This window comes from Podarcis vaucheri, assembly GCF_965113315.1.
Source record: "Podarcis vaucheri genome assembly, chromosome: 10".
Taxonomy (NCBI): domain Eukaryota; kingdom Metazoa; phylum Chordata; class Lepidosauria; order Squamata; family Lacertidae; genus Podarcis; species Podarcis vaucheri.
The window spans coordinates 63,114,381-63,133,769 of record NC_138748.1 but is presented as its reverse complement, the minus strand read 5'-3'; positions in this window follow the sequence as shown (position 1 = coordinate 63,133,769).

Sequence of the window (19,389 nt, the reverse complement as noted above, 5' to 3'; positions counted from 1 at the left end):
CCACCAGAACCTTTCATCTCCCTGCCTCCACCATGTCCTGTGTTGTTGTTGTTCAAATAATATGGAAAAACAGAAATCGGTCTGGCTGATCATTTACAAAAGGAACGAGACATTTCCAAAACAAGCTGATGGGCAAACATGAAGCCCCACTGAGTGCAATGAGGCTTGGTCCCAAGAAAACAAAAACTTAAAGAGAGATAAACCAGGGTGGTCAAGATGTAAAGGTAAAGGGACCCCTGACCATCAGGTCCAGTCGTGGCCGACTCCAGGGTTGCGGCGCTCATCTCGCTTTATTGGCCGAGGGAGCCGGCGTACAGCTTCTGGGTCATGTGGCCAGCATGACTAAGCCGCTTCTGGTGAACCAGAGCAGTGCATGGAAACGCTGTTTACCTTCCCGCTGGAGTGGTACCTATTTATCTACTTGCACTTCATGCTTTCGAACTGCTAGGTTGGCAGGAGCAGGGACAGAGCAACGGGAGCTCACCCCGTTGCGGTAATTCGAACCGCCAACCTTCTGATCGGCAAGCCCTAGGCTCTGTGGTTTAACCCAAAGCGCCACCCGCGTCCCTAGTCAAGAAGTAAACCCTGCACAAATCCAGAGTGGAGTCCTAAGATGGTTGAATGGCTTCTTGTACCGGCAGCTTCTGCAGCCAAGCTGGTGCCAAACGTCTTGCTCTGCTTTCCTTTGGACCACATGAGTAAGTCCAAGAAGTATAGCATCTAGATCAAGGGAAGGAATAGTGCCACTGTATTCTGCTCTGGTCAGACCACACCTGGAGTACTGTGTCCAGTTCTGGGCACCACAGTTCAAGAAGGACACTGACAAACTGGAACGTGTCCAGAGGAGGGCAACCAAAATGGTCAAAGGCCTGGAAACGATGCCTTATGAGGAACGGCTAAGGGAGCTGGGCATGTTTAGCCTGGAGAAGAGGAGGTTAAGGGGTGATATGATAGCCATGTTCAAATATATAAAAGGATGTCACATAGAGGAGGGAGAAAGGTTGTTTTCTGCTGCTCCAGAGAAGCGGACACGGAGCAATGGATCCAAACGACAAGAAAGAAGATTCCACCTAAACATTAGGAAGAACTTCCTGACAGTAAGAGCTGTTCGCCAGTGGAATTTGCTGCCAAGGAGTGTGGTGGAGTCTCCTACTTTGGAGGTCTTTAAGCAGAGGCTTGACAACCATATGTCAGGAGTGCTCTGATGGTGTTTCCTGCTTGGCAGGGGGTTGGACTCGATGGCCCTTGTGGTCTCTTCCAACTCTATGATTCTAAGGGGGTCTTGTTGGCTGGGCAGTCCAGGATTGCACACAGATTGCAGAGCCAGTTGTTGCGGGAGTGCTGCTGCAATAGAGGTTCTGCTTGCAGGCTTTCCACAAACATCTTGAGAACCAGAGGTTGGATGAGATTGGCTGTGGCCCCGATCCAGGAGGTCCTTCTTACGTTCTTAAGCTCTTCCAGCTTCCGAACTGCATAAGGTGCCCTAAGTGAATTCACCTTTTTTGTTGCTCCAGCCTCAACTACCTAGAAAGCTATGAGTTTATGTTTAGGCTATAATCTGGGGGAGTCTATGGGTGAGGCTTGAGGGTTTAATAATAATAATAATAATAATAATAATAATAATAATAATTTATTTATACCCCGCCCATCTGGCTGTGTGTCCCCAGCCACTCTGGGCAGCTTCCAACAGAACACTAAAATACAATAACCTATTAAGCATTAAAAGCTTCCCTAAACAGGGCTGCCTTCAGATGTCTTCTAAAAGTCTGGTAGTTGTTGTTCTCTTTGACATCTGGTGGGAGGGCGTTCCACAGGGAGGGCGCCACTACCGAGAAGGCCCTCTGCCTGGTTCCCTGTAACTTGGCTTCTCGCAGCGAGGGAACCGCCAGAAGGCCCTCGGCGCTGGACCTCAGTGTCCGGGCAGAACGATGGGGGTGGAGACGCTCCTTCAGGTATTCTGGGCTGAGGCCGTTTAGGGCTTTAAAGGTCAGCACCAACCCTTTGAATTGTGCTCGGAAACGTACTGGGAGCCAGTGTAGGTCTTTCTACAATCTCCTATTGTCTCCTGCATAACTTTTCAGAACGTGGCCTGCCGATATCCTGCGTCGCTGCTGCAGGCAGACCCACTCCACGGTGGTGGGCCCCGATTTCTCTCTGACCTTGCCTCCTTCCTGCATCTCAACCTCCACGCTGCCATCATGCGCAGCTTCAAGCAACCGGCACAAGTCGCCTCCTGCCTCATGACAGCATCTGCCCTTGTTTTCCTGTACGAGCATTTTAGGTGCTTAACATTCCTGTGACCAGCGATACAGAAACGCTGCTATAAATATTGCCGGAGGAATGCGACCTTGGCCGTTGAGGCTTTGGCTCACACAATACCCTTCAGAAACCGTTGTAGGGCTTCCCATATCTGTGCCCTTCCATGGCGCCTGTCAACGAGGGTGGACACATCCTGCTTTGCTCTGTAACTCGCAAATTCAATAAAATATATTTTATGGGCCCCGAAGGAAATATTAAAATGCATGTATGTAGTCTTAGCCTACGCATGTAGTCCTAGCCTGATAAATTTTGGGAGGGCCTTTTTTTTAAGAGAAGGGAATGGGGAGGGTGCTTAACCCTTTCCCTGCTAGCCTGTTTCCTCCTGAAACTTACACACTCCCCCTGAAGATCTACCAGTAATAATAGTAGTAGCAGTAGTGGCAATAGTAATAAAAAATTATTACAGTGTTACCTCGGGTTACAAACGCTTCAGGTTACAGACTCCTCTAACCCAGAAATAGTACCTCGGGTTAAGAACTTTGCTTCAGGATGAGAACAGAAATTGTGCGGCGGCAGCAGCAGGAGGCCCCATTAGCTAAAGTGGTGCTTCAGGTCAAGAACAGTTTCAGGTTAAGAACAGACCTCCGGAACGAATTAAGTTCTTAACCAGAGGTACCACTGTATTTATACCCCACCCATCTGGCCAGCCACTCTGGGCAGCTCCCAACAGAATATTAAAAACACGATAAAAGATCAAACATTAAAAACTTCTTCAGATGTCTTCTAAAAGTCAGACAGTTGTTCATTTCCTTGACATCTGATGGGAGGGCATTCGACAGGGCGGGTGCCACCACCGAGAAGGCCCTCTGCCTAGTTCCCTGTAACCTCACTTCTCGCAGGGAGGGAACTGCCAGAAGGCGCTCAGAGTTTGACCTCACGATCTACTTTTGTGTCATTTCTTTCCCCCTCCATTTTACCATGCAGATTAATGCTTCTCACACCTGTCGTTAAATGCATAAGAACTCTGATCAGGAAATCTAGCAACCATTCAAAACTCAACCAGAACATTAGTAAGTGCTCTAAGGTCACCAGGGAAAATTCACATCCCAGTCATTAGGCAACTTAAGCTTCATTTACAAAAGTAGCAGAAGTCATGCGGAAAAATGCTTTCGGTGTACCAAAGCTGGAAAGTTTTAAGGTTTGACTTTTAATAAGTGTTGCGAAAACCCCTCATTTTCCTGATGAGTTTCATATGGACCATGTGTTTGTTCTTTCCTTTTTTTCTGGTTTCAGAGCAATCTGAATTTTGCCTTTTAACCACAAAAACCAGAGACAGAGTGTGTGTGATGTAAGAAAACTTGCATACCATTCAATCAGAGCCCTATTTATGCAGAACTAAGTCCCTGCGCATGAAACATGAAGAAGGTGTTCGCCGAGGTTATGTCAGAATCCATGTTCGGGATCCGTAGGAGAGGGATTGAATTTTTTTTTTAAAAAAAGATATTTATTGAGAGTTTTAAACAAAAAATCACCAAACATGTAAGATACCATCACCAAGATATAACAAACAAAGAAGAACAGAAAAAAACAAAAAGATAAACATAGAATAGAAAAAATACAACAATAACAATTATCTATAAATCATATTTCCATAACCTTTGGACTTCCTCACATCTCCCTTTCCTGCGTTCCCAATTATAAAATTATAAGCAGCAATTTATTACCTTATTTCAGTTCTTATTTTGTAATTTTCAAATATTATGTCTCCGACTTTAAATATTTTTATCAAATACTTAACTACTTAGTTTAAACATAATATTGCTTCAAATTTCATCTTTTTCTTAAACATCACTTATTCTCATATATCTTTCAAATAAATTGCTGATGCCATGTTGTTTTCAATCGTGCATCTTCTTAGCATTCATACAGCTTATAATGTTTTTGTAAATAGTCCTTAAACTTTTTCCAGTCCTCTTCCACTGTCTCTTCTCCCAGGTCTCGAATTCTGCCACTCATTTCTGCCAATTCCATGTAGTCTATCAGTTGCGTCTGCCATTCTTCCAGAGTGGGCAAGTCTTGGGTCTTCCAATGTTTTGCGATAAGTATTCTTGCTGCTGTTGTTGCAAGGAGAGGGATTGAAAATAAAACTGCCAGTATTATAATGCTGTTATATAAATCTGTGGCGTGGCTGTGTACGGTTCTGGCCGCATCACTTGGAAAAGCATCTTGCAGAGCTAAAAACCGTTCAGAAAAGGGCAAGCAAAATGGTCAAGGGGTTGAGCAACTCCCTTGTGAAGAAACTGAAATATACTCAGAGTCAAGAGTGGATTTCATGCTCTTTATTCAGCTCATAGTGGTGAGGAGGAATGGAAGTTCCCCCAGAATGTCTGTTTTATATACATTCTTTACACAATGGTCCCCACGTGATTGGCTAATTCCAGGATTCTCTTGTAGGCCAATCAGGTTGCGGATTCCCTTCCACCTGGAGCTGGATTGGGTGGCTCCTGTGGACCAATCAGGCTGCTGCATTCTGAATCCTGTTGTTCAACTTAGTACATAACAGAAACCTTACATAATTTGGGGATTTTTAGTCTGGAGAAAAGGCAAGTAAGAGGAGACATATTAGAGGCGTATAAAATTGTGTATGGAGAAAGTGAAAGCACCCCCCCCTTTAATAACAGAATCTGGGAGCTACACAGCTGCAAATAAAATGTTTCAAGTGACACAGATGTGACACTAGATGGCGATGGTGAGCTATGGCAAATTCGATATATTTTTCAAAACTTTTTTCAAAAAAGCATTTTCACAGTGTTTGTGTGTGTGTGTGTGTGTGTGTGTGTGTGTTCTAGATTTCACCTAGGTCTTCCAAGGTAACTGGTTGTTGGAAAAATCAGGACAGGACTTCTACCCGTTTTCACACTACCATTTTCTAGGGAGTAAACCCAATACAGTGGTGCCCCGCAAGACGAATGCCTCGCAAGACGAAAAACTCGCTAGACAAAAGGGTTTTGCGGTTTTTGAGCTGTTTTGCAAGACGAATTTCCCTATGGGCTTGCTTCGCAAGTTGCGACTTGACTTTGAGGGGCAACTCATAGAACGCGGTGTGGTAGCCTTTTTTGAGGTTTTTGGTGATTTTTGAAGCTTTTCCAAAACTTTTCCGACACCGTGCTTCGCAAGACGAAAAATTCGCTAGATGAAAAAACTCGCGGAATGAATTAATTTCGTCTTGCGAGGCACCACTGTAGAATTTAATTATATTTAGTTTTGAGTAAGCATGTGTAGGATTGTGCTGTAAGACTGCAGTCCTACGCACCGCTTACCTGGGATTAGGGATGGGCAAATTTGTCATTTTTACTTTCTTTCAATATTTGATTTTTTCCATTCTCGGGTATAGTTCTCCACATTTTCACATGAAAACACACCAGTATTTATAGTGCAAAATTATTACAATGTACCCATGTTTGCATGCAGTTTTGCCTCACTTGACTATTTTTGTGCAGCAGTTTTCCTTAATATGATCATTTTTGTATGTTACTTCCACAAATATATGCATTTTAATGCACACTATATGCATTTTTTGCACACTTGCCTGGAGAACTGAAGAATGTCTAGGAGACCCCAGTTAAAGAAAAATATTCATTCATGATTTCTGGGTTAACACGATGGGTAATTTGCCTTCGATCTGCTCTGCTGTTTCATACGTGTCATGAACAGCAAACATGAGTACTGGAATTATGTGACGTCAGGCTGCAGGATTCTGGTTCCTTGCCAACCACGTTATCTTTAAGTGTGCATGCTGAAGTCATGTGACCAAGTGCTCCCAAGATAACCAGATTTTCCAGCTCTCATTCAGCTCTGAGCTGACTGGACTCCCGCAGGTTTAAAAAAAAAGGAAAAAAGGAAAAAGCTTCCAGTAGAATGAAAGGCGAGTGTGTAATGGAGCTTGCTTTGGTTGGCATCCATCTGTCTCAGGAGTCAAGGAAGGGGTGTGCCTTTGTGGGAAAAGTCAAATTGATGGAAGGTTGCAGTGCTAGCTGTCACTGTAGATATTGATCCCTGGATCCTGTGATCCTCAGATGAAGGGTGGTATAGAAACTTAATAAATAGTAGTAGTAATAATGGAGTTTTCTTGTCAGGGATACTGGAGTGGCTTGCCAGTTCCTGCTCCAGGTGGATCACGTTTGGTCAAAACTCTCCACTATGACCTGTCCATTTTGGGTGGCCCTGCACGACATAGTTCATAGCTTCTCTGAGTTATTCAAGCCACTTCGCCATGACAAGGCAGTGATCCATGAAGGGATCACAAATGCAATGACAAACCTAGACAGCATCTTAAAAAGCAGAGATATCAACTTGCCAACAAAGGCCCGTATAGTTAAAGCTATGGTTTTCCCAGTAGTGATGTATGGAAGTGAGAGCTGGACCATAAAGAAGGCTGACCACCGAAGAATGGATGCTTTTGAATTATGGTGCTGGAGGAGACTCTTGAGAGTCCCATGGACTGCAAGAAGATCAAACCTCTCCATTCTGAAGGAAATCAGCCCTGAGGAAGGACAGATCCTGGAGCTGAGGCTCCAATACTTTGGCCACCTCATGAGAAGAGAAGACTCCCTGGAAAAGACCCTGATGTTGGAAAAGATGGAGGGCACAAGGAGAAGGGGATGACAGAGGACGAGATGGTTGGACAGCGTTCTCAAAGCTATGAACATGACTTTGACCAAACTGCGGGAAGCAGTGGAAGACAGGAGTGCCTGGCGTGCTCTGGTCCATGGGGTCACGAAGTGTTGGACACGACTAAACGACTAAACAACAACAACAACAACAACAACAACAACAACAACAACAAATAACTTCAAGGCTCTTGCTGCATTCATTTCTGAAGGTTCATCATATTTAAGCTGAGCTAGGACCAGACAGCTGCTTAACCTGAGGACCATAATCATCTGTCAAACCGAACACAGGGCTACCAGGATTTAGAAATCCCTCAGCTCTCAGGTACAACTAAGTCCAGTACCATCTTGTGGCTTAACTGTATAATGGCACTATCAACACATGCCCCTAAGCCTGACTTGGGCTGTACCGTTTCATCCTCTAAGTGGCTCTACTAGACAGAACAAACCTCCATCCGAAGAGATTTCTCTACACATTGAAAACCTGCAAGTCAAGCCTGGGATGAGCGATATAAAATTTCTGGAAATTTTGAAGCCATGGTTAAACAAACAAACAAAAAAAAAAACAATAAAAAAACCTGTTGCATTTTCAGGGCTTAGGGTTGAGACAATAACAAAAAAATGGGGGGTGAGAAAATATGCAATACTTATTATTTTTAGCGCCTTTTAAAGTTTGAAAGTCACTACATTACATTGAGAGCATAGAACGATTCATGTATACCTTGGTTCAACATTAGGTTGTCATGCTGGGTATATTATAAGTACAACTTACTCAGTCAGTAATTGCAAATTGATTTTTAGTTTTAGTTTTACAAAGTGTCAAGCAGATATAAAATACTCATTTTTGTGAAGAGAGAGGGAAAACCAAGACTCAGTGAATACTATATGAAATTTAATCAGTCTCATTTCCTGAGCTACTGTTACCATTTTCTGCTTCTTCATATTTTTCATCATATTTATCACAGACTTCTAAAAACCGGAGGTTTGCCTGGATGCAAACAAGCTTCTCTACCCTTCTGTATGTCATACTCCAACATTTTTCATTTCGCCCCTGATTTTTTGAGGGGGCAAAGGGCTTTGGGAGAAAAAAGAGGGGGGGGCTTTATTCTCTCAAGCCTTCATGTCTCTGACTTGAGTAGAAGAAGTCTTCACCATGACACCTTGTTTTCAACACAGAGGCATTTTTAAAATTTATTGTAGCAGTTAAACATGTGAATCGGCTCCCCCTACTGAAAAAATTCAAGGCAGGCATGGGATTTCAGCTTAGTGAGAACTGGGACTGAATTCTGAAGCTCTGTGCCATTTCTCTCCTTGATAAATTCTGGGAAATGAAAAAGAAATGGTGAATTATTTTCTCTGGCAATGTAGAGTTTGGAATCCTTACGTGTACCCATATGCACAAGCATATCGTCAGCTACCCTTGCGTAACAGAAATCAAGTCTGTTATCCTTAAGCTGGCTGCTAAGAAGGTATTATCTGACACTGCCCTGATGGAAAACAAGGGTTGTCATGGCGCTGATCCTTTCAATATTTTGCAAAGCCCTTTTGCCTAATTATATGGGTGCATTTCAGGGCCACGGGAACAAATGCATTAGGCAGCCACTTAAATTCCATGTGAAATTTGCTTCGTTAACATGGCAAGGCAATCAACCCAGCGCATGTGTCTTCTGTTTGGGGTTGTTCCCCCCCCCCCCAAATAAAATTCAGAAACGAGCTAATGGCAGCCACCCTTGCCATTTCGACAGGTCCTGAAACAGCCAATTTCTACCTCAGCTGCTATTTTGCCGCCCGGCTTTGCTGATTGCGGCAACTCTGGGAGACTCCAAAAAGGATGCTTTCAGTAAATTAATGGCTAAGTGTATCATTATCTGCAGGCTCAGAAATGGCTGTTTCTTTCAGTTCACATATTGCATCCTTCCCAGCCTTCCCAGAGCGTTGGCGCAGTTACAAAGACCCTGAGATATTTGATATGAATAAGGAGGGCCCATAACTCATCGTTTGAGCACATGCAAGAGGTCTGAGGTTCTGGCATCTTCACATCTGAAGATCTCAGGAGATGGGGAAAGCTGTGGATTGGATCCAGATCTTCAGTGCAACCCTGAACATGTCTACTCAGTCTTCTGTTGCATACAGGGAAGCTCACTCCCAGGTAAGTGGGGTCAGGATTGCACCCTAAGGCAAGATCTGGTGAGATGAGAAAGATTAAGATGTAGTGCAGGGGTCTGTAAAGTTTTTGTGGCTTGGGCCGGTTCACGGTCCCACAGACACCGCAATGGGCCGGAGTGTGTGTGTGTGTGCGCACACATGCGCAAAGTGTGTTCTCCTTCATGGAGAGCACGGGTTGCGGTGGGGTTAACAAGACACCTTGCTGTTGCCGGGTGGGTTAGTTTGGATGTCCACTGTTGTGATTGGGGAGAGTTTGATGTTCCCAATTATTGATTGAGAGCCTTAGGTTATATTTTCTCTGTGCGCAGCGTTGAGCTTCCTCTTTTCGCTGCGCGCATCAGATCACCCACCCACCCTCCCTAATTTTAGGGCTTTTGCGTATGACCTTGCTATGCCTGTCATGGGGTCGTCTGCTTTGGGGGCAGGGGCCTGGTAGGAATTTTGTCCATTTGGCTGATGCCATTTGGTTTTTTGCCTACTGCAGGGCAAATCGTCACAACTTGTAAGGTTGGCAGTTAGGCATTGGTTTTAGAAAATTGGTTGGTGGAGGGGCATGGATTGGCTGTGCCAGCCCCTCCAATGCTGCTGCTGCAAGGGTATTCTGTTAAAGGAATCCAGGGGCTCACCATGCTTTTGTCCGCACCTCTGTCAAGGGGGCTAGGGCCACGCAAGGGCCTCTGGGAGCACTTGGGGAGAGGTGAGGGTCTGGCACCCAGCTCCATTTTCTCCCCAAAAATGTTTTCCCTTACTGATTTCACAGGTTTGCGGATGTCATTTCTGTCCCTGGGCGGGGACAGATAGTCACAACCAATGCCTAAGCAACCACTCACATTTTGTATTTTATCCATTTAAAACCACACACACACTTAAGGGGAGAGATAGTGACATGTTCATTTATCTATTTATTTCATTAAGTTTATATACCACTTGATTGGTTGGGGAGGGGGATCATCAAAGCGGTTTTACAAAAGATGGAACAGCAAAATGAAGAAAAAATTACAACCCTACCTTAAGGCATACAAAGGTTAAAATACTGAAGCAGATTAAAATTACAGTAACTTTCTAAGCATCACATATGGTTCTATGCAGGGGGGGACAGGGTTATTTTGTGTGTTATTGGGGTGATTTAGAGTGGGCTAGGGAAAGGGTTAAGCAGCCCCTGGAGTCTACTCAAAAGTTGCTTTTAAAAAAGGATAAAGGGGACATTAACTCAACTGAGCATTGTGTTAATCACAAAATTCCGCCTCCCTGTTTTGTTGATCCAACAAAATAGCTCATGCCATTCAAAATACCACATGCGCTGTCTGTGACTCTTGTTCAGGTAAAATGTCATTGTGAAACACACGCCAAGCCTCCCTGATGCCCATTCTAATATCACAGTGACCTGCCGCCATTACAAAGGCACCATCCATTAGCCTCTTGCATCCGAACTGAAACTTGCGGCTGCGTGGACTTTGATGGACTGAATTAGGTGGAACTGTGAAGTGTTGTCTAGATGTTGCTCAAAAGCTAAACGACAGAAAAACAGAGCTGGGGAAGGGCCCATGCAAAACTTACGATGAGTTGGCAAAGTTGCCAAAATATACCGTATTTTTTGCTCTATAAGACTCACTTTTTCCCTCCTAAAAAGTAAGGGGAAATGTGTGTGCGTCTTATGGAGCGAATGCAGGCTGCGCAGCTATCCCAGAAGCCAGAGCAGCAAGAGGGTTTGCTGCTTTCACTGCGCAGTGATCCCTCTTGCTGTTCTGGCTTCTGGGATTCAGAATATTTTTTTTTCTTGTTTTCCTCCTCCAAAAACTAGGTGCGTCTTGTGGTCTGGTGCGTCTTATAGAACGAAAAATACGGTGGTTTGCATGGGGTGGAGGATGAGAATGGGTAGGCAGGTGAACACAGAGGAATTTTGGGAGATATCCAATAAGGTCATACTCAGATTCCTACTTGACTCTGATGGGTTCTAAATATTCCATTATTATTATTATTATTATTATTATTATTATTATTATTATTATTCTCCACCCATCTGACTGGGCAGCTTCCAACATATATAAAAAGATAATAAAACATTATACATTAAAATGCTTCGCTGCCTTCAGATATCTTCTAAAGGTCGCAGAGTTACTCATCTTGGGTTTTTTTTCTTTTAAAATTTTTATTTATACTTTTCAGGTTTATACATTTCATTACTTTTACAATCATTTTAACATTTCAGAGTCTGATTTCCTTCCCCCTCTTTCTGCTGTTCCTTGAATTTATTTTTTAATATCTTCTGCATATCCAAATTCATTTAAGTTGCTCATTTAATTATCTACTTTAAATATATACTCTTATGAAACTGCAGGTTATTACAATAATCCTGCCAATGTTTTTATCTTTTGGCAATTTGTCTGTAAATATTCAATAAACCATTTCCATTCTTTTATAAAAAGTTTGTTATCTTGATTTCTTATTCTTCCGATAAGTTTTGCCATTTCTGCATATTCCATAAGTTTTTGTATCCATTCTTCCTTTGCTGGGACTTTTGCTTCTTTCCACTTTTGGGCGAGTAGCATTCCTCCTGCTGTAGTTACATACAGTGGTGCCCCGCAAGACGAATGCCTCGCAAGACGGAAATAATCCGTTCCGCGAGTCTCTTTGTCTAGCGGTTTTTTCGTCTTGCGAAGCAACCCTATTAGCGGCTTAGCGGATTAGCGCTACAGTGGTGCCCCGCAAGACGAATGCCTCGCAAGACGGAAAACTTGCTAGACGAAAGAGTTTTCCGTTTTGGAGGTGCTTCGCAAAACGAATTTCCTATGGGCTTGCTTCGCAAGACGACAATGTCTTGCGAGTTCCTGCTGGGTTTTTTTCCTTCCCCCCCTTTTTATAAACTGCTAAGCTGCTTATCAGCTGATCCGATCAGCAGATAAGCCGCTAAAAGCCGCTAAAAGCCGCTAATAGCGCTAATCCGCTAATCCTTCAATGGGCTTGTTTCGCAAGACGAAAAAACCGCTAGACGAAGAGAATCACAGAACGGATTCTTTTTGTCTTGCGAGGCACCACTGTACATGAATAGATTTCTATACAGTTTGGGTAGTTCTGACCCTACAATTTCCAAAAGAAAAACTTCTGGTGTTGTTGTTTTTTTAACAAAAGTTATTTTGAACATCCTTTTCAATTCATTATAAATCATTTCCCAGTAAGCTTTAACCTTACTACAAGACCGCCCTCTCAAGTACCTGTTGTAGCTAGTAGTCACTGAAAAGCCTTCTCAGGGGTCAGCAAACTTTTTCAGCAGGGGGCCGGTCCACTGTCCCTCAGACCTTGTGGGGGGCTGGACTATATTTTTTTTGGGGGGGAATGAATGAATTCCTATGCCCCACAAATAACCCAGAGATGCATTTTAAATAAAAGCACACATTCTGCTCATGAAAAAACACCAGCCAGGCTCCACAAATAACCCAGGGTTGCATTTTAAATAAAAGCACACATTCTACTCATGTAAAAACACCAGGCAGGCCCCGTAAATAACCCAGGGTTGCATTTTAAATAAAAGGGCACATTCTACTCATGTAAAAACATGCTGATTCCTGGACCGTCTGCTGGCTGGATTTAGAAGGCGATTGGGGCGGATTTGGCCCCCGGGCCTTAGTTTGCCTACCCAAGGTAGGCGCTCTTCTTGCTTAGTGGATGGAGCAGGTGTGGTCCTCCGTCGCTGTTTCCTGAATTTGACTTAAGAACAATGGGGATCCAAGGTTTGCTCCAATTTATCAAAGAGGCTGCCGAATCTGCTCATGTAAAGAAAAGCTAGCCAAAGGAGAACCCACAGATCAATATGTAGCTTATTGCATGAAGCTGGGTGATATGTTTCTGTCATTTGGGGTCAAACCCATTCTATTATTTGAATTCCCAGGTCAGATCCTACCTCTATCGTGTGGGCAGGTAGTCCCTCCCCTACCTGGCCTGGTCTCCTTGGCAACGCTTTCCCCAGGCGGGATTGGACGACTGACTGAGGTAGGCGGAGACCTCCAGGTATCCCACGCAAAGGGCGCCCCCTGTTTAATGTGGGGAGCGGTCATTCTCGTATTTGATGGCTGTACCCTGCCTTCCAAGAAGAAAGTTGAAAAGTCGCGACGAGAAAAATGGCAAGCAAACCTCCTAAAAGGGAAACGGCTGCTTCATGAAGGGAAATTATCAGAAGCCCGAGAATGTTTTGCATGTAGCATTGATGTTATACATGCTATGGCCTGTGAAGTGATTAAAGCTGCCCAGGTGGAAAAATCAAAATTAGAAACAGAACTGTTAGAACCTAAAACTAAGACTTTGTCAAAGATGTATAACTTGCTGTTGAAATGGAATACTCAGGATGAAACGGTGAAATCTGCTATGATTAAATGGGCACAAGATGTCGGACATAACATTATGTTTGCTGACTGGGAACAGTTGTGGACCACAGGTATGAAATTTACGGCATGTAATGCCCTAAGAGAGAATATTATGAAAATGATTTACAGGTGGTACATGCAGCGGCGTAGCGTGAGTTGTCAGCACCCGGGGCAAGGCAAGTAATTTGCGCCCCCTAACCCGGGGCAAGGCAAGTAATTTGCGCCCCCCAACCCCTAACCTGCCGATCTGAGGCGAGTTGCCGCTGGCGCTGCCGCCCAAACGACGCCGCTTGCCCGGAGGAGGAGGGGGGCAGAGAGGCGAGTAAAATGCAACATGGCCCAGCAGCTGCAGCAGCAGCAGCGGAGGCGGGGCTGTGAGGAGGGGCTGCCTGGCGCGTCCTCCGCGGCCCTGACGCGCAGGGCTGAGAGCCGCTGCCTGCCGGACGCCTTCAGCCCGGGCGCGCGCACTGCGCCGGAGGCTCTTCGGCGACTCCGGAGGAAGCGAGCGCGCCCCCCCCAGATGTTGCGCCCGGTGCGGCCGGCCCCCCTGGCACCCCCCACGCTACGCCACTGGGTACATGACACCAGTCAAGCTTGCAAAAATCTATCATTTGCCCGATAATAAATGTTGGAAATGTAAAGAAACTGAAGGTACATTCTTTCACTTTTGGTGGACGTGCCCAAAGATTAAGGCTTTCTGGGAGATGATTTATAATGGAATGAAAAAGGTATTTAAATATACCTTCCTGAAGAAACTAGAGGCCTTTCTCCTGGGCATAGTCAGCCAATTGGTGCCAAAGAAGGATAGAACTTTCTTTATGTATGCCACAACAGCAGCAAGAATACTCGTCGCAAAGTACTGGAAGACACAAGATCTACCCACCTTGGAAGAATGGCAGATGAAGGTGATGGACTATATGGAACTGGCAGAAATGACTGGCAGAATCCGAGACCAGGGAGAAGGGTCGGTGGAAGAAGATTGGAAAAAGTTCAAAGATTATTTACAGAAACACTGCAAAATTATTGAATGTTAGAATGAAGTTGGATAGAAACTAAGTGGTCTTTTGCTGTAATGCTATAAGGGAATATGAGAAAATGGTTATTAATAGGTAAAAAAAATATTAATGTTATAATATTTAAAAATTGAAGATTAAGATGAATGAAGAGGGGAGGGATTTGCTGAATTAACAATTTGAACTGGAATACAGAAAAGGAAGGCGTGAGGAGGTCTGGGAAATGAGCAAATGAAAAATATGTGATGGAAAGACTGAACTGTTTTTAAACTATTTTTATTTTGTATTTTTCTTTTTCTTTTGTAATTTTTTGAAAATCTTAATAAATATCTTATAAAAAAAAAAAGCTGCCCGAGCCTGGGGAATAGATTGCATTGTTGCTCCATATGAAGCGGGTGCTCAGCTCGCCTACCTTAACAAGACTGGCTTAGTCGAAGCTAGAATTACAGAGGATTCTGATCCTCTTGTTTTTGAATGTAAAAAGGTATTTCTGAAAATTGACAAGTGTGGAAATGGCTTACAAATGAACCAGACTCGGCTTGGAATGTGCAAACAACCTGGTGATGTGTTTACAGAAGTGAATTTCCGTTACATGTGTATTCTGTCTGGTTGTGACTACCTTCCATCTCTTCATGGTACAGTGGTACCTCAGGTTACATACGCTTCAGGTTATAGACTCCGCTAACCCAGAAATAGTACCTCAGGTTAAGAACTTTGCTTCAGGATAAGAACAGAAATCATGCTCTGGCAGCACGGCGGCAGCAGGAGGCCCCATTAGCTAAAGTGATGCTTCAGGTTAAGAACAGTTTCAGGTTAAGTACGGCCCTCTGGAATGAATTAAGTACTTAACCCGAGGTACCACTGTATTGGATTAGGCAAGGCTTGCAGGCTGATAAAAATAGCCAAAAACCCTGATATTATAAAGGTCATTGGGTAAATGGGGCAGTATTTGAAGATGAATATTTTGGTACCAGAAGAATACATGCAAGGATTTACTTGTGCTACCCATGGTATAAGGCATCTTTTTATGCTCCTGGAAGGAGGGCAAAGTCATAGAATCATAGAATCATAGAGTTGGAAGAGACCACAAGGGCCATCGAGTCCAACCCCCTGCCAAGCAGGAAACACCATCAGAGCACTCCTGACATATGGTTGTCAAGCCTCTGCTTAAAGACCTCCAAAGTAGGAGACTCCACCACACTCCTTGGCAGCAAATTCCACTGTCAAACAGCTCTTACTGTCAGGAAGGTCTTCCTAATGTTTAGGTGGAATCTTCTTTCTTGTAGTTTGGATCCATTGCTCCGTGTCCGCTTCTCTGGAGCAGTAGAAAACAACCTTTCTCCCTCCTCTATGTGACATCCTTTTATATATTTGAACATGGCTATCATATCACCCCTTAACCTCCTCTTCTCCAGGCTAAACATGCCCAGCTCCCTTAGCCGTTCCTCATAAGGCATCGTTTCCAGGCCTTTGACCATTTTGGTTGCCCTCTTCTGGACACGTTCCAGTTTGTCAGTGTCCTTCTTGAATTGTGGTGCCCAGAACTGGACACAGTACTCCAGGTGTGGTCTGACCAGAGCAGAATACAGTGGCACTATTACTTCCCTTGATCTAGATGCTATACTCCTATTGATGCAGCCCAGAATTGCATTGGCTTTTTTAGCTGCAGCGTCACACTGTTGGCTCATGTCAAGTTTGTGGTCAACCAAGACTCCTAGATCCTTTTCACATGTACTGCTCTCAAGCCAGGTGTCACCCATCTTGTATTTGTGCCTCTCATTTTTTTTGCCCAAGTGCAATACTTTACATTTCTCCCTGTTAAAATTCATCTTGTTTGTTTTTGCCCAGTTCTCTAATCTGTCAAGGTCGTTTTGAAGTGTGATCCTGTCCTCTGGGGTGTTAGCCACCCCTCCCAGTTTGGTGTCATCTGCAAATTTGATCAGGATGCCCTTGAGTCCATCATCCAAGTCGTTGATAAAGATGTTGAATAAGACCGGGCCCAAGACAGAACCCTGTGGCACCCCACTAGTCACTCTTCTCCAGGATGAAGAGGAACCATTGATGAGCACCCTTTGGGTTCAGTCAGCCAGTTACAAATCCACTGAGTGGTAGCATAGTCAAGACCACATTTTACCAGCTTCTTTACAAGAATATCATGGGGCACCTTGTCAAATGCTTTGCTGAAATCAAGGTAGGCTACATCCACTGCGTTCCCTTCATCTACCAGGCTTGTAATTCTGTCAAAAAACGAGATCAGGTTAGTCTGACATGACTTATTTTTCAGAAATCCATGCTGACTATTGGTGATCACAGCATTCCTTTCTAGGTGCTCACAGACTGTTTGCTTAATGATCTGCTCCAGAATCTTCCCTGCTATTGATGTCAGACTGACTGGGCGGTAATTATTTGGGTCCTCTCTTTTCCCCTTTTTGAAAATAGGAACAACATTTGCCCTCCTCCAGTCTGCCGGGACTTCGCCTGTTCTCCAGGAATTCTCAAAGATGACTGCCAGTGGTTCTGAGATCACATCTGCCAGTTCTTTTAATACTCTTGGATGCAGTTCATCTGGCCCTGGAGACTTGAATACATCTAATCTAGCCAAATATTCTTGTACTATCTCCTTAGTTATTCTGGGCTGTGTTTCCTTTGCTGAATCATTTGCTTCAAATTCCTCAGGTCGGGCATTGTCTTCTTTATCGGAGAAGACTGAGGCAAAGAAGGCATTAAGGAGTTCAGCCCTTTCTGTGTCCCCTGTTTGCATTTCACCATTTTCTCCTCTGAGTGACCCCACTGTTTCTTTGTTCTTCCTTTTGCTACGAACATACCCATAAAAGCCTTTTTTGTTGCTTTTAACCTCTCTAGCAAGCCTGAGTTCATTCTGTGCTTTAGCTTTTCTGACTTTGTGTCTACACGTGCTGGCTATTTGTTTGAATTCCTCTTTGGTGGTTTCCCCCCTTTTCCATTTTTTGTACACATCCTTTTTTAATCTTAATTCAGTTAAAAGTTCTTTAGATAGCTACCCTGGTTTCTTTAGGCACCTTCCATGTTTTCATCTCATTGGTATTGCCTGACGTTGTGCTTTTACTATCTCCGTCTTAACAAACTCCCAGCCATCATGAACTCCCTTTCCTTTTAGTATTGCTGTCCATGGGATCTCACCCAGCACTTCCCTAAGTTTTATGAAGTCGGCTTTCTTAAAGTCAAGAAATTGAGTCCTAGTATGCTTGGCTGCTACTGTCCGCTGTATAGTAAACTTCAGAAGAGCATGATCACTCGCGCCTAATGATCCTTCCACATCTACCCCACTAACCAGGTCATCAACATTGGTTAGGACCAGGTCTAAAATGGCTGTTCCTCTTGTTGCTTCTCCCACTTTCTGGACAATGAAGTTGTCTGCAAGGCCAGTGAGGAATCTGTTTGACCTTATGCTCTTGGCTGAGTTTGACGTCCAACAAATATCCGGGTAATTGAAGTCCCCCATTACTACTATCTCCCTTCCTTTTGCATGCTTGGCCATCTGTTCCAGGAAGGCATCATCTATGTCCTCCGTTTGGCTTGGGGATCTATAGTAAACTCCCACAATGAGGTCTCTGTTATTCTTCTCTCCCTTAATTTTGACCCAAATGCTCTCACTTTGGCTTTGAGGTTCTAAATCTTGGATCTCTTCACAGGTATACACACCCCTGACATATAACGCCACTCCTCCTCCTTTCTTGTCTGGTCTGTTTCTCTGAAATAGATTGTATCCCTCCATTATTACATTCCAATCGTGGGACTTATCCCACCAGGTTTCAGTGATGCCTATTATGTCATATTTAGTTTGCTGTACCAAGAGCTCAAGCTCACCTTGTTTATTTCCCATGCTTTGCGCATTAGTGTACAGACATTGAAGTCCATTAATCATTCCCCCGTGTCTCTTATTTAAGGATTTTTTCCTCCCTCCACTAGGTCCGCGTGCTGTTTGCTCCATTTGGTCTATGACATTTGGATGATCATCTTCATTAATTGATAGACTCCTACCTTCAGGAGCACTGTCTCCCTCCCCCACATTAGTCGGAGGGAAGTAAGTGCACATCATTCACAGTGAAACCAGGATTCCCACTTGCTTCATTGTAGATTAAAATTAAGTCACAACACTGGCTGCTTTCACATCCACACATCCATATTTTGACACAGATACACATTTTATTTTCAGAAAACAAACGTGCAGCTTTTGTGTCACATTATAGCGGGCCGGATTTAGAAGGCGATTGGAGCAGATCCAGCCCTCGGGCCTTAGTTTGCCTAGCCATGAGCCTTATTATTCATGAGTTTGTCCTGAGTCAGAGCACTGGTCCATTTAACACAGTACTGTATTTTTCGCTCCATAGGATGCACCCAACCATAGGACACACCTAGTTTTAGAGGGGGAGAGAACAAGGGGGAAAAAAATCTCTCCCTCTCTGCGCAGCGCCCCTTCAGCGAAGCGGCAGGAGAAACAGAGCCCCTTCCATTTCTCCTCCCGCTTCGCTGAAGGGGCGCTGTGCAAAGAGGGAAAGCTGTGCAGCGCCTCTCCAGCGAAGCAAAGCCAGGAGAGCAAAAGGGATCGGTGCGCACCTACCCCTCTCGCTCTCCAGGCTTCAGTGAAAGCAACGTGAAGCCTCCGGAGAGTGGCGGGAGCGCTCCCGCTGCGCTTCAGAGGCTTCACGTTGCGTTTGTGAATCCATGGAGCCTGCATTCGCTCCATAAGACACACACACATTTCCCCTTAATTTTTGGAGGGGGAAAAGTGTGTCTTATAGAGCAAAAAATATGGTATTTTATTTTGTTTGCTCTCTTGGGCATTATAGTTCTCTAGATTGGGGGGGGGGCATTCCCTGACCTGCTACTTGGAGATACTGTATGCAAGTGGAACAGATTCTGTGTCTCTGAGCTACACCCTTC